At 42.8% G+C, this 14,619-nt stretch overlaps 1 pseudogene; it reads right to left on the reverse strand.

Moving 5' to 3' along the window:
• Nucleotides 1-13,576: 13,576 nt before the first annotated feature.
• On the reverse strand, nt 13,577-14,050 carry LOC127198714 (ubiquitin-conjugating enzyme E2 L3-like; annotated as a pseudogene).
• Nucleotides 14,051-14,619: the final 569 nt, after the last annotated feature.

The raw sequence follows: 14,619 nt of genomic DNA on the forward strand, positions 1-14,619 counted from the left end.
AACTGTCTCTTGGCTGTCTCCCAACTCATAATAAATTCTTAGCATCCAAAGGGAGTGGAGGACCAGGCATTGGTGGCTTTGGTAATGACTGCTGCCCACAAGGATGGAACTAGATCTGTGTGCTCTTCCCTTTGCCATACGTCACCATCTAGGCGTGGCAGTTAATTTCCTTAGGTGATGGAGATGGCTTAGTTATTCAGAGGGCTTACTCTTTTTTAGAGAACCCACATCAAGTACTTCACAACAGTCTGTGACTCCAGCTCCGCGGGTCCCATGTTTTCTTCTCACCTCCACAGGCACCTACCTGCACCCATGTGCGCACACATACATGCACACACAGAATCTTTGAAAATAAATCTTCTTTAAAAATTAAAATTTTCTTTTCCATTTTACTTTTAGTTAGCACATGATGTTGATGAGGTACTGTGTGATGGGTAGACACAACGACACGTTGTAATGTCTGAGTCAGCTTAAATATATCTGTCTGCATGAGGTACTGTGTGATGGGTAGATACATGCACACATTGTAATGTCTGAGTCAGCTTTAACATATCTGTCTCCACGATAAGGAATCTCAGCTGCCAATTTGATTGAGATTCATCTAAAGGATTAGGGAGCTTTGGGTATATGTGTGAAGCCATTTCCAGAAAGAACTTACTCAGAGGGAAGATGAGCCCTGACCACAAATGTCATCATCACTTAGGCTGGGGACCAGATGGAAAGGGGGAGGGAAAAGAAGAGGCCTGCTGACCCAGGCACTCCCTCCCTCTTAGGAGAGCTGTCCACCCTCCCTGCCATGACCAAATGAGAACTGTGAAGACATGAGCTGAGGGAAACCCCTCAACTTACTTTGATCGCATTTTCCCCCCATGGAACAAAAAAACTAACATAACACAGCAAATCAATATCAAGAAATGGAGTCATTGTCATAACTATGCGGCCGTGTAGTTCAGAAGTCTAGGAAATGGTATGTGGTGGGAGAAGACTTGGAAAAGTTTGAAGATGCAATCTAGAAACGCCCTAGAATGCTGGAATCAGAACTTAACCGGTGGATCTAACAGTCGGCTCAGAAGACTAGAATGTCAAAAGAAACACGGACAATAGCTTTTATTCTTCTGATGTTTCAAATGATAATACCATCTATTGGGAACTGGACTGGAGTCATCTCTCCAGCCCCTTGAGTGTTTCTAAGATGAATCTTACAAGGAGAAATCTGTCTGAAATTAGGTGCTCGTTTTACTATATTTTAATAGCTTTGGGCTGGTACACACAGTGAAGCAGGAGCTCTGAAGGAATTCTCCACAAATAAACTGATAGTCCTGATGGGAGTGGTGAAGCTGTTTTCACTTGGTCCCCGAAGTGTTTAAACTAAAAATAAGGAGCGATGCAGTCCCTATTGTTGTACACACAGGGCTGAGGAATGCTCTTGACTTCAGCTCTCTGCAGCCATGTCATTGACTTTGGCCTTGAGCCCATGTAACCAAGAAAGCCTGGCTGGCAATCACAAAGGAAGAGGAGCCACACAAGTGACAACAGCGCCTGTACCATTATTATTAATGCCTTAACGGCCACCACAAATAGCTGGAACATTTAAGGGGCAGTAAACAGCTTTGATTGTATGTAAAATCCATGTTACATTCAACTGAACACAAGACACAGACTAAATACGAAAAGGCTAAGTGGATACCACCACAGTAAAGCATGGGAGTAACTGCCATGTTCTACGGTCTGTAAACACACCATGCTATAAAAATTTCTTCTGCTCTAACCTTAGCCACTGCACCTACAGTACCCTATATTCAAGTTTCCTAATCCATGTTACATTTTCGGACTTTTGAACACAATACTTCCTCTGTCCACAGTATTACAAATGCCTTCTTGCCTTGCCTTGCTCTCCAGATGTCTGCCAGTAGTCACATATCATAAGTTTAGGAAAACTACCATGATGCCCTGCAACTACACTTCATGAGCGTGGGGCCCTCTTAGCCGACTGCACTTCGTGGCACAATTCCTATGAGCAATTCCATTGTCAATCCGTAAAACATCATGGGCCAAGGTCTCTGCCTTATTTATCCTGGGCTTACGCAGTACGTCATCATGTTGACAGTGTCTAGTATTATTAAACTGTCTACTGAATACCATCAGGGAGTCAAGCTTCTCACAAGAAGGATGTTAAGTGGAAGTGAATTTTGCACGAAATGCATATCTAAATATAACTAAATGAAGCACTTATATATGCATTTTGTTCCTTGAAATCTTCTAAGAATTGTTTATGTCTGAAAAAGAGTTGAAGGAACTTTCTGAATTGTCACAAATAAAGTGGAACGAGTATTGATTCTTGGCAAAAACTAAGTTAGCAATTTGTGTGCATCATTGTTTGGCCTGTAGGTCTTTGTCAACACCAAAATTCCATTTTAATTAGGGCAGATTCAAGCATTTAGCTGTCCAGGCAAAAGAAGTGACAATACACAATTTGGAGGATAAATCTTTCAAGCTACAGGAAATATTATCGAGGCTAAACAATCAACGCACTGTAGTAAAAAAAAGGAAAACCCACACACTAAGACCTGTGACATAGGCCTGAAGGACAATCATTCAGAAGGACTTCCTGGAGAATAGTGTAAATCTCTCAGTGACATTTAGGAGGGTTTTAGTCTACTCGATACTTCATTAAACATCCAATCCCTAACTACCTATATACACAAAACCATGAATAATAACATGCACTAGTATTATGAGACAACTGTTTTAATATGCAGTGGTGTTGGGTTTTATTTTTGAAGACTGCACAGTTTTCTGAGCATGAGCATTTCATAGCTCAGGATGCAGAGAAGCCCTGCCACTCGCTGGCTCCTCTTGGGTTTGGACGCTGGTACCATTGCTCTGTAGGCTCCATTGTTCTGGTTTCTTCAACAAGAAGGCACAGGTGGAGCCTGTGTGACTTCCTTAACATCTGGAGTTGGGGGTGAGTCAGGGAGCTAAGGGCTCGGTTCACTCCTCACTAGCTGTGTGTCCAGGATCCTCCAACTCAAATCCTAACAGCAGTCCAGATCCCTTCCTAAGAAGACACTCCTAAACACTTAGTGGGCGTGAAAATCTGTCCAACATCATCAAATTTCTCACAGACATAAAACTATACCGCCACACAACCCACTGTACCACCAAGTAGGCAAGACTCAGAGAACTAAATATCATCTTTTCTCTGTGTCCTAGGTTTTTTTTCCTGTTGCTGTGATAAAATACCATGACCAAAGGCAATGTATGGGAGAAAAGCTTTATTTTAGCTTATGGTTCCAGAGGGACACAGTTCTATGACATGGAAGGCACAACATGACGGCAGGAGCAGAAGCTTGCTGAGCACATTTTTACTGCACAGGGAAGTAAAGAGAGAAAGCAGGAAGTGGAGCAATGCTACATACCTGCAAAGCGCTCCCAAGTGATGCACTTCCTCTAGCAAGGCTCCATCTCCTACAGGTTCCGTGACCTCCCCAAACAGCCCCATGAATCAAACCGGGGAGCATATATCAAAATGCATAAACCCGGGGAGTATTGTTCAGATTTAAACCACCTCACACTCGTATGTGGCATTAAGATTTTAGCAAAAGGCAAGAAGGTGAAGGGGATGTGTTTTAGGAAGAAGGGCACCAAGGAAATAAAAGGAGTACAAGACAGGCCAACAGATAATGACAATAGAAATAATCAAAATTCATTCTATGCATAGTATCAAAATGGTACGTGGAACTCATTATCACATATAATAATATATGATAATAACAAGTATATTGAAAATGAGCCCTTATTGGAATCCCCAAGAGGACTCTGCCTCCAGGATATAGAACATGCCTCCTGTCTGTCCGTCTGTCTGTCTGTCTGTCTGTCTGTCTATGCCTTTGTATGCCTGTGTAGGTGTGTGTTGTGGGTGTGTATTTATGCGTTAAAGTGTGGTTCTGATGTGTGCGTGTGGTGTATGTGTGTGCTAGTGGGTGCATGCCTATGCACACCTTTCTGCATACAGAGAGACCAGAAGAGGACTCCGGGTGTCCTGCCCCACCCTACTCCCCCTTATTTCTTTGAGACAGGACTTCTCCCTGACCTAGTGCTAGGCTCTTCCCATGAGTACTGGGCTCCCAATGTCTTTGGGCTTGCGCAGCACAGGCTCTTAAGCACTGAGCCATCTCTAAAGCTCCATATCTAAGTTTGGACAATTGTGGAGCTGATGGTGTGGCAAATATTTAATAGCTGAAGGAGCACGTAGCTATTGGCTATATATCTACATACACCTAAAAAGACAGGTGTGAAACCATCTGGTTCTAATGGTACTTTGGTTTGCTACAAGCACACTTTACATTACTGTGCCTCCTCCACTCATCTTCATGGTCTCAGAAATTCCACATTTCTCTTTATGAAAACCAGCTGTTAAGCTAAGCTGGCGTCACATCTGCCCTTCCTTTTGTCTTCCTTTGCTTAGCATTCACTTCTGCTTGGATTCACATGTCTAAAAAAAAACACTGTTCATCCCCTCTTTGAGGTAGCAAAAGCTGCCCTGGGCACTTCAGACTCATCAGAAAAGAAACAGCAGGCCATCCTGTACTTCTGGATCTTATAAGGGAAAAACCTATCTAACAAAAACAGAAGTGAAATGCATAGTGTGTGGACCTTATAAAAAACAATGGAAAATGAAGACAAGAGAAAGGTGAAGGCATTCAGGAGTGAGAGGATCATTCAGTGTGAACCTCTTTGAAAAGATAAGCCCTGTGTGGAGATATAAGGACAGAACACATCTGAAGGAACAGGATTCCAAACAAAAGACATGTGTGGGGAAAAAAAAACCCTGAAGTGAAAACATGCCTCCCACTATTGAGCAACAGCAAGGACTACAATGCTACATGTGCCAGACAAGCTACAGATATGTCAGAGAGTTATTGGGGCACATATAATAAAACATTTCTGGGTCACTATATGGAATCAAATGGGAACCCACTGCAGGAGTCAGAGCAGATGGATGACAAAGACTGGATTCCAGTGCTTAAAGGATCACCCTCACTCTTCTACACACTGCAGGGGGCTGAGGACAGACGCAAGTGACAAGGCTATTACAATAACCCACCCCAAAGGAGTTTGGCAGCTTGGACCAAGGTGGGCGATTCTGGTGATGAGGAAAGCAAGTTAGATTTTGTGTCTATTTAGAAAATAAGAGGACCTCATCTATTGGCTCAACTCTGCCTCCAGTTCTGAGCCAAGTGACAGGAGTGGTTCAGCAGGCATAGCCCTGTCACTTCTGGCACTAGAATCCTCACAAAGAGCCACACTTCGTTCCAATTTGCTGATTGAGGCAACTTTATGGGCTTCAGATTTGGTGACTCTGGGGCAAATAGAGCTCAAACACGCAGCGTGGGCTTGACTCAGCGCTTCCGAGCTCACCACGGAGGCAGAACACAGAAGGGAATATTGACAGAGAGTGAACTTAAATCTAAAATGAATGAGTCTCAGGGCACAGGGTGATCCTGTCCTGGGAAGATCTCTAGCGAGGAATATGACAGTTTTACAAAGTTCCAGCCACATTCCTTGGCAGTTAGGGCACCTGACTTAACACTTCCTTAATGAATAGATACAGTGCTAGGAACATTCACTGGGGCACTGGGATCCACGAAGCCTGTTTCTCCTGTCATTCAGCCTTGGGGAGGGTTTCTATGTGATTCTTTTACATCCTGGTTATAGGCCCCTCCCTCCCTCCTCCTAGCCCCTCCCTCTCTCCTCTTCCCCCTATCTCCCTGCCCCTACTCCTTAGAACAGGGGAGCACCTCCTACCAACCCTTCCCAGAATATCAAGTCACATGAGAACTGAGTACTTCCTCTTTCCCTATGGCCTGGCGAGGTAGCCTCATCAGGGGGAAGTGATTAAAAAAGCAGGCAAGAGAGTCCCTGTCAGAGACAGCCCCAAATCCCCTTACTAGTGGACCCATATAAAGCCCAAGCTGCCCATCAGGTACATCTGTGTAGGGGGCCTAGGTCCAGTCCATGCATGGCCTTTGGTTTGTGCTTCAGTCTCCGAAAGCCTTGTGTGATTCTTTCATGGAAGAGTATATTGAAGTTAGAAATGACAAAAACATTAATAGCTGGCTGGACGCGAAGCATGTTTCTGCAGCTTAGCCTTGGGAGAGATAAAGAGCATTGATTTGGAGTACAGCTGGGCTAGAGGGACTATGTTTGGCCTGGCAATGAAAGAGAGAGCCTGACAGAGGCAGTATTTTATTTATGGCACTCCCCTGCAAGGAGCCAAAGCTATACGTGTTGTTAAAAATAGCCTGCAGCTAAAGCCCTCCCTGCTTATATGATCCTGTAGAGGAATGGAGAAGTTGCACTCATACCTTCCTAAGCTTTCCAAACATAAGCCCTGGAAGTATATGCTGATGCTGGCCAAGTACTAACAGAGAGACTACTTAACATGTGTGAGGTTACTGGTATTAGCAGCCCTGCGTAGGGAGGGCAGTGGGACAGAAAGGAGCTGCCTCGGAAAGGAACTGACATGACAGCCACACTCTGTCATTTCCTGATGTTGAGATTTGAGAGACCAGGGGAGCATCAGAATTCAAATAGGAGGGCTCGAGCTCCCTCTTAAAATGGTGTCTAAACTTCCAGCTCGTCTTTTTTGGTGACGAATTGTATTTTTAAGTGGATTTTTAAACCAGCTGGTTGTGGTGCTCTTCGCTGCTGTGTAGGGGAGACTGGGTTCTGAGGTGGCTCTAAGATTTTTATAGTTCTTCAGTCAAACCCTAATCTAAGTGCTGCTCTGAGGGACTATGTAGACATAATTAGAGTCTTACGCCAGGGGACATTGAGACAATAGGAACATCCTCACCAGGCACTCTCTGCTCAGCCCACCGAGTCTTGGAAGGAGCTCATGCTGTAAACAGTGCCTGATGTTCGCTTTACAGGCAGAGGGACTCAAGTCACAACTAGGAGCCAACAACATCCGAGGCTGAAAGACAGACATCAGTAGGGACCTCAGTTCTTCAACCAGAGCTGACCGAATTCTTCCATCAACCGGAATAAGATCGGAAGGAAGGTTTCGCAAGATCCTCAAAAAAGCAACAACCAAGAATTGCTAACACTCTGACTTCACCCTGTGAGACCCAGAGAGCAGAGACATCACATGACTGGACTTCAGATCTAGAAAACTATAGACTAATAAATGGGGTTTTTAGACTACTAAATTTGTGACAATTATAGAAGCTAAGTGCACATTTTAAAAATAAATCAATAGAATCTAATATAATATTGAAATAAGACAATTATTCTCTGAATGAATCCTGTTTTCACCTGAATGTTTTCCATAATATTTTTACAGTGAAAGTTTATTACAAATTTTTTAAAGTATGTTTTCCCTATTACTTATGCTGCTCACTATAATTACAAGAGATCATTTCCATTGTGAAGTTAAGATATGTAGCAAAGAAAACAATGCCAAAGACGATTTTCATAAATGCCACAATTTATTATGAAACCATTTGTGAATACACAGTTTGCCTCCTGATAGTTTATCTCATCCAATCCATTTAAACTATGGCTCTGTTTCCTTCCTTCCCTCCTAATGTAGGTAGTTCATAGCTAAACTTTAAAAAATAATGTCTATGTCTCTATATTTATGTACACAATCCATTTATATAATAATAGAAAAAACAAAATGCTATAAAAGGCTTTCCAGAACTCAAATGAAAAAGGCTATTAAAAATGTAACACTGTTGTCTCATAAAAGTAAAAGAAATCAATGTCCAATTAAGGAATTTGGGTCAGACTCGAGATCCTCTCTCGATGTTAAGTATCCATTCAATTCTAAAGTGTTGGCCAACACTGCACAAGTAGGTAAGCAATGTAGAGAGCGTTGAAAACATTAATACATTCCAACTTTTTAACTAACGTTCCAGCTGACGGTGATTTTAAAATAGCAAAGGGAAGGATCCCTGTACTTTGGTGTTTAATAATAAAATAATAATAATTATAATGTATGCATTTGCTAAATGCAATCTACAGCTTACCACCTGTCTACAACTTTCAGGTAAGGATGAAAATTAAAGGATTAAACATATACTTTTGCTGGAAGAAACTAACTTCTGTTACTAGGAGACAAGAGACTTCAGAGACAGAGTCCATGCTCTAGGGCTGCCAGGCAACACTGTGTATGACACTGGTTATAAGCTAATGAGGCTCCTCAAGATTTAACCCAACAACAACATTGCAGGATAGTAAAGACATATAATTTCTAGAGAAATTCCAAACCTGGCCAAGAGGGCCCTGGGATTCCTGTTTCTAAGCAACCCTCAGATTCCTATAAACTTATAGCAGTGGCAGCGATCTGAAGCTTGATTGGGCTTAGGTGGAATTCCTGTTAGCCAATGACTATTTTGCAGTTACAACTAACCTAGGATCATAGGGGCTCACAGAGACTGAACTGCCAAGCAAAGCACATGCGTGAGACAGCAAGAATTGGGGAGGGGGTGGCTTCATTAAAAAAAACACAGAAATAATATAAGAATTTATTTTTGCTTTAATCCCAGGTGTGAAGATATAGGGGTGCTTTGCAGCAGCCATTTGCCTCATGCTCTGGTGAAGGCATGATTTTGAAAACTGGGAATATGGGGACTTTAAAGAGGGTATATAAATGCTACAGCCCCAAGAGGGTGATGGGTTGTTGATTGGTTGTTCATCGCAATTTGTTAAACAGTCATGCTCAAAGAAGAAATGAGAAAAAGAAATTAGCTATCCTGTCAGTGAAGATGAAACTTGTCCCAAGGAACTTGACACCCCTAATCAGGAAGAAGTATTCTAATGATTAACACCACCTCCCCGTTTCTGACATTATTCAGGGATCTCCTTCCTTTCCTCTCTATCCTTTTTTCTCTCAAAACTCGTGTCAAGGGGTTAAAACAGAAGAAGAAATCATGGAGGTGGGGGGCGGGGGTAAAAGGTGGGAAAAGGAAGAAGTACTCACAAAGTAGCAAAATCCATTTTCAAGAGACCTAGGCTCTCTGCTCATATTTAACAGCCGTGCAGCTGGGGTTTCCTCTGGGGCTGCCTCTCACTCTGTTGCCCGCCTTTGCACCCCTTTCCCCTAACTGGGCTGCCTAGTTTAGCCGCAGTAGGAGAAGGATGAGGCTAGTCTTACTGCAACTTGATATGCCAAGGTTGATATCCATGGGAGGCCTCCCCTTTTCTAAAAAGAAGAGGAGCTGTGGGGAGGGGAGGAGAGAGGGAGGAACTGGGGAAAAAGGAGGGAGGGGACGCTGCAATCGGGATGTAAGGTAAATAAATAACTTAATTGACACAAATATATTTAAACTTAATTTTAAAAATAAAATTCATGCCTACACACAGACAGGTAGCTCTTTGAAAGCCAGTGGTATAGACACTCTCAAGTCTGCCTTCTCTCCCTCAGCTGCAGAGTCTCTTTCCTCTTCTACGCTGGGAAGCCGGAATCCCTTGTCTTCAGCATCTGTGCTCAGTCACTAACAGTCTAGACTACATGGGAAGGGCCTTGTGGATTGGTAATCCACGGCACTACCTCTGTACTACTTCACTTACTGACAATCCCACTCTCTGAAATATGTGTTATTGCTGTTCTCTGCACTTTTCGCACATACTTGGTCTTTCTCAACAAGTACTGGAGTATGATGGAGTAGCCTTTGCACTTCATTTAGAAAGACTGTAAAGACATCTTAGATCTTAGGTGATGTTGTGTTACTCTATAGTGAACTGGTACTTGCTTCTGACCACTGCATGCAGGACTAAGAAATTCAAAATCATCTTAACCCAATTCTATGGCTTGGTATTCTCATGATTGTTGACATGATTCCATTATCATCCATATACAGGAAGAGTCTGTCATAGCCCTGGTTTCCCTACTTCTTAGGCTATATCCTCTTGAGTTGTATTCCAACTGTAGAAGTTTTCATTAGATTCCCCAAACTTGGCATATCTTCAGCTCTAATTTTGGTACCACTTGGTCAAAAAAAAAAAAAAAAAAAAAAAAAAAAAAAAAAAAACTCAAAGAGCTTCTTAGCTTTTCAATTCTTTCTTTTAAACTGGCAAATGTCTACAGGTCAAAAAGTGCTACAGCTGTGAGTTCAGGTTCAATTTTCTTTCTTTTTTTCTTTTGGGTTTTTTTTTTGGGGGGGTGTTGTTTGTTTGTTTTGTTTTGTTGGTTTTTTGAGACAGGGTTTCTCTGTGTAGCCTTGGCTGTCCTGGACTCACTTTGTAGACCAGGCTGGCCTTGAACTCACAGCCATCCACCTGCCTCTGCCTCCCAAGTGCTGGGGTTAAAGGTGTGCACCACAACTTCTTGATGCTTTATCACGCAAAAGTTGATTTAGGCATTTTCTACAGAATTATTTTTATACAATATTTGACTTTCATTAAAATTTAATTGTGATATTCTCTCTAAGAAGTTACTTTTATTAAAAGTGAAGGAAAGGATCAAGAGAGATGCCTCCATGAGTAAAGGCACCTGCCAATGCCTAAGGATCTGAGTTCAATCCCTGAGAGGATATGATTAGAGCAGAACTGACTTCCACAAGTTGTTCTCTGACTTCCACCTGCACACCCCAAGACACACACGTGCACACACACGCACACACACACGTACACACACACATGCACATGCACACACACTGCACACATCAACACACACATACTGCACACTCCAACACACACACACAAACACACACTATGCACAACCCAACACATACACATTCATATGCATCCACATGAAATAAGTAAAAGGTAATAATTTTTAAGAAACAAAACAAGTTATACACCAAATAATAAACTTAAAATAGATATACATGGTCAGCTATTTCCAATGAACTTGAGTCTGTTTACTCAGTAACTTTAGGGACAGATACAAATTGAAAGAGTAGGCAATATGTTTCTTTCACTAATTCAATTGGACTTGATAGCAATGATCATATAGTGGGGGAGGAGTTTCCCCTCAGTCACAGACATAGGGGTGAGGGATAGAGTAAAAACAGGAAGGAAAGAGGAATGGGAGGATACAAGGGATGGGATAACAATTGAGATGCAATATGAATAAATTAGTTAAATAAAAATTTTTTAAATGAAAAAATAAAGAAATCTGTCCCATATTCTGGTACAGATATGATCCTGGCTTCCGAGTCTGTGGCCAGGGCCAAGAAGTTGAGTGGTAAAAGAAGAAGGTTGAACTGTTTGGCAAAAGAAAATTCTAGTCCATCCAATTTCCAAATCTAGGTTCTCCAGCCTATTTGTGTAATTACTAGAATTCACAAAAGTTACTCAGTGCAGGGTGCATGCTAGAAAGCGGTCTCAGCTGTTGGGACACTTATTATTCTTGCAAAGGACCTAGGTTCAATTTCTACAACTGACAACTGTCCATAACCCCATTGTAGGGGTTTGGAAGTTCTCTTCCAATCTCCATGAGTATCGGACACAGGTGGTGCACACGCCATACATGCAGGCAAAGCACTCACACACAGAAATAAGATAAATATTACAAAAATAAGTTACGTGGGAAGGTAGGACAAGATCAGCAGTTAAAAATAAGAAAACATGATAGTAAGTGACAGCCATCAAATACATGCTGCCAATACTCCAGGCAGCATAGAAAATGTTTAGTAACCTGTCATTGTAAGATCACAATAGCTCCTACCTACAGTGCGGCACAGTGTCAGGCCCTTCTCTGGGCGGCCCTCATTCAGGCAGGCCCATTTCACCTCCCGCTAATTTTGGGCTTCTTAAGTCTAGGCTGCAATCTGCCTTAACCAAAAACCATGCTCATAGCCAGGCTGCCAGCAGTCCTGTGAGCCGTGGGTTATCTGGAGCTGCTAATGCCCTCGCACACTGGCCTGGCTTCTGAATGTGGCTGGGATCCTGTGGGCAGCACGAAAAATGCGCTGGGGCCCTACATGCATTAGTCCAGTTAAATCTGATTTTCTGTAGAAGTACAAGTGAGATTATAGCTCTTTCCTGATCCCTCCCAAAACCCACACAGGTCTTGATTAACTCTTTTTTCTTCGAAGGCACAATCTCACTAAGTAACATCAAATTTACATTCTTCATGCTTCAGACTCATCAGTGTGAATAACCACACCCAGCTAGTTAAGTCTCCTCAGTCACAACTTGGTTCAGCCTCCACCTATCTTATATGCACTCTGCCTGTCTTATATGCACCAGCACTTCAGTTCTAAGCATCCCTGTCTAATTCTCTAAGAGTTTCTTACAAGTGTATTTGTACTTGTTTTCTTGGGTTGGTTTGGTTTGGTTTTCTTGGTTTGGTTTTGGTTTAGGGATAGGTACTCCTTCTTAGTATAATAATTTTCCCCTATTAAAAACAGATTCTTGCTTATACAACATGTCCTAATTACAGGTTCCTTCCTTCTATTCCCCCCAGTATATCTCCACCTCCCCTCCCAACCAGATCCACTACCTTTCTAACTAGAAGAGAACAGGTTTGAAAGAGATAACAAAATACAATAAAATATAGTAAGATAAAACAAAAGCTATCACCTCAAAGTTAGGCAAGACAAAAACAACAGAAGGAAAAGAGCCCCAGGAGAAGGCATAAGAATGAGACCCAGTCCTTCACACACTTAGGAGTTCCATAAAAACACTAACCCAGGAGCTATGATAAATGCCCAGAGGGTACAGGCCCATGTAGGCCCTATGCTTGCTGCTTCAGTCTTTATGAATTCATTGAACTTTACTTAATTGATTTAGAAGCCCTTGTGGCTCTTACACTCTTTCTGCCCCTGAGGGGAGGGATTTGGTGGGGACATGCCATTTAAATATGTGTGTTCCAAATCATCTGCGTGTGTGTGTGTCTGTCTGTTTGTCTCTCTATCTGTCTCTCTCTGTCTCTGTCTCTGTCTCTCTCTCTCGCTCTCTCTCTCTCTGTGTGTGTGTGTGTGTGTGTGTGTGTGTGTGTGTGTGTGTAAAATGTCTGGCCATGGATCTCTGTATTTGTTCCCATCTGCTGCAGGAGGAAGCTTCTCTGATGATGACTGAATAAGGCACTAATCTATGAGTATTGCATAGTGTCATTAGGAGTTATTATATTGTTAACTTTTTTGTTGTTTTGCTTTGTTTTAGACGAGTAGTGCCTAGTTTGACCCTAGGTCTGTTGGCTAACTAATCTCTAGTTCTTGATCATCCAAGCAGTGTCAGTATGAGATCCACCTCCTGGAGTGAGTGGGTCTTGAGTCAAACCAGATGTTGGTTGGTCATTCTTTCAAGCTTTTTACCACCATCACCCTAGCATATTTTTTCAGAAAGGACAGATTGTAGATCAAAGGTTTTTATGGCTAGGTTGGTGTTTATGTTTCTCTTTTGATATCCCACAGAGTTGGATAGGTATTCTTTGCTTTTTTCCCTCTTTTTTTAACCACCATCTGAATGTTTTAGTCCTTCTTTACAGGTTGCCTACACCACTTACGATTAAGAAAACTATAGAAAGTTAGTAACTGCCACAAGCAGATGTCAGGAGGTGGCACGTGCCAATTTCCCACAGAGCCCTGCGTTGCGAGGTATCTGATTGCACTGCCCAGGGTCACTGCTCAAACTTGCTGGAACCACTCATGGCAGATTTTAGTCCCCAATATTTCTCTGTAAACTCTTCAGAACTGTTACAGATTTTTTTATAGTCCTTAGTATTCTTTAGCTAGGTCAGCCCGGAGTGGGTGCTCGGGCTGGGGATCCTTCACCCGTGCTATGAGGGGCTGGATCACTTGGTCAGTCTTGATGGCTGGCTTCCAGTTTCAGCACTAACTGCTGGCAGATAAGCCTGTCCTTTCTCATGGATATTAGTGTGGTAAATCTCTGTTTTAAATGTGATCTTGCATGGTTTGAATGGATACTCTGCTTTCAGTTCTGAAGGGCCCTTTATCACATGGAAGTTGTCAGGAACAATAAGCCCTTTCCAAGTCAATAAATTAGCTTCATCAACCTGGATGTTACAGAAGTTTTTCATGCCACATTTGAAGATCTCTTCAAGCTCCTTATTCAGCCTCTGGTTGGCTGCCATCTTGGATCTGGTGCTGCACAACAGGCACTCTTTATTAGAAAATAGGACCTAGAGGATCCAAGATGGCGTCAAGCAGTGTGGACCATGTTTAGAAACTCCAGCAAACGATTCAGGGATTTGCACAGAGTTCCTAACTAGGAACATCAAGCTCCCCACCCTACTACAGCGGGAGTACTCCACAGTTCAAAGCAACCAAAATACAGAAAACATGCATACCCATGCACACGGGAGGAATGCAGAAGTTCTTGGACCAGAGCGGCAGCGGCAGCAGCTGAGGTTTTCAACTGGGAACCCTCCAGCTTAGGCAATCGGTGTAGTGACTGGTGGGAATTGCTGAGGGAGAGGGGACTCTGCAAGATTTGGGCCCCGTGACCCAATCTCAACCTGAGACCCAAACTGGACTTGATGCGTGGTTCAGCCCCTGAGACCCTAGCTGAGCTTTTTGGCACAGAGTCCCTAGCTGAATTGGGCATGTGGTTTGGGTGCAGAGTCCCTAGCAGAATTGGGCACGAGGTTTGGGCACAGAGTCACTAGCTGAATTTGGTGCGCGGGCCCAGTCCTGAGACTCT

This window comes from Acomys russatus, chromosome 14, assembly GCF_903995435.1.
Source record: "Acomys russatus chromosome 14, mAcoRus1.1, whole genome shotgun sequence".
Lineage (NCBI taxonomy): Eukaryota > Metazoa > Chordata > Mammalia > Rodentia > Muridae > Acomys > Acomys russatus.